Below are 1,758 nucleotides of genomic sequence, written 5' to 3' on the forward strand. Positions count from 1 at the left end.
TGTATACACTCTCAGCCGAGGCATCATTTCTCAGAAAGCTATCAGATAATATGCTCTATCAAACTAGGGAGTGAACTAAGAAAGAGACAGAATACAGAAGACAGGGAATCAAGAGCAAGAGACACAGAGAGGAGTGGCTTGCATGGTGGTACAGGACATGACAGGATTGGCAGGGGCCTGGTGGGAACAGGGGAGAGATCTGGGAAAAGTAGCTCTAGGTTAAAATCCTATAGATGGACACTGGTGGCTCACACCTGTAAATCTAGCTTCTCAGGGAGACAGATCTGAAGATTGCAGTTCAAAGCTAGCCCAGGCAGGAAAGTCTATGAGAGTCTTATCTCCATTAACTACTAGAAAACTGGAAGTAACACTGTGGCTCAAAGTGATAGAGTGCTACCCTTGAACAAAAGAGCTCAGGAACCATACCCAGGCCCCAAGTTCAAATCCCATGACTGACAAAAATAATCCTATAGAAATCTGGCCATGTTTGAACAGACTGAGAGGTTTACACAAGGAAAGGAGATTCTGGGATGTTTTGTCAAGTCTGAGTAAACCAAAGTAAGAAGGCTTATTGATTGTGTGGTTCAACAAGTAAGTGGGGTATGCCATGTGGTTATGTACTAAACATCCATTCCTGAAGCTACAGGAACAGGAAGAAGGGAGGTAGGCAAAGTGATAGCTATGAGATGTTGGGGGAAAGAGTTGAACTCTTACCTTAAGGAATGGCAAATTAATGGTTAACCTCTTATGATGGCTAAACTTCATTGTCAACTGAACTAGATTGAGAGGTGCCGAAAGGATTAGTAAAGCACCTCTCAGGGTGTGTCTTAGACAGCTGTTTTGGAGATGATTAGAATGGATGGGCTCTGATCTGCTCAATGGATTAATCTCTTGATAAAGCCATAATATGATGACATTGGGAAAAGTCGGGGTGGGGAGTGAGTTGGAAGAAGTAAGTCCTGAGCAGTAAGTCCATGAGGTATCTAACCCTCCCCATGTCTCAAGTTCCCCTTTCCTCCGTTTGCCATCTGCCACTGGATGAGTAGCTTATGCCTTGTGTTCCTGTTACCATGATGTTCTGGCATGACCAAGAACCCAGATTCTATAGAGCCAAGCATCCACAGACCAAAGCCTCTGGCACGGAAAATGAAAACAAATCCAGCCTCTCTTGTTTATGCCAAGTATTTTGTTGCAGTGAAAAGTAAAAGTCTAAATAGGTTGAGAAGCAGCAGGGTAAATGCATTATATAGAAATATAGATATGAGCTGGGCACTGGTGGCTCATGCCTGTAATCCTAACTACTTAGGAGGCTGAGATCTGAGGATCGTGAGGATTGTGGTTCTAAACCATCCCGGGCAGGAAAATCCATGAGATTCTTATCTCCAATTAATCACCAGAAAACCAGAAGTGGCACTGTGTCTCAAGTGGTAAAGCACTCATCTTGAGCTGAAGAGCTCAGAGACAGCTCCCAATCCTAGAGTTCAAGCCCCATGCTGCCCCCCCAAAGAAATATAGATATGAACTTTTCAAGTAAAATGGTAAAATCTAAATGTGCTTGTCTTTAGGAAATAGAAATTGTGAGTGAGAGGTACTACTTTTCATCATAGGCCTATGTACGCCTCTAAATAATGCAAGTGTAACTTTGATCAAAATGATATATTCTAGGGGCTGGGAAGGTGGCTCAGTGGTAGAGCGCTTGCCTTGCATGCATGAGGCCCTGGGTTCAATTCCTCAGCACCACATAAGCAAAAAGAAAAA

The sequence above is a fragment of the Dipodomys ordii genome, unplaced genomic scaffold (genome assembly GCF_000151885.1).
Source record: "Dipodomys ordii isolate 6190 unplaced genomic scaffold, Dord_2.0 Scaffold155, whole genome shotgun sequence".
Taxonomy (NCBI): domain Eukaryota; kingdom Metazoa; phylum Chordata; class Mammalia; order Rodentia; family Heteromyidae; genus Dipodomys; species Dipodomys ordii.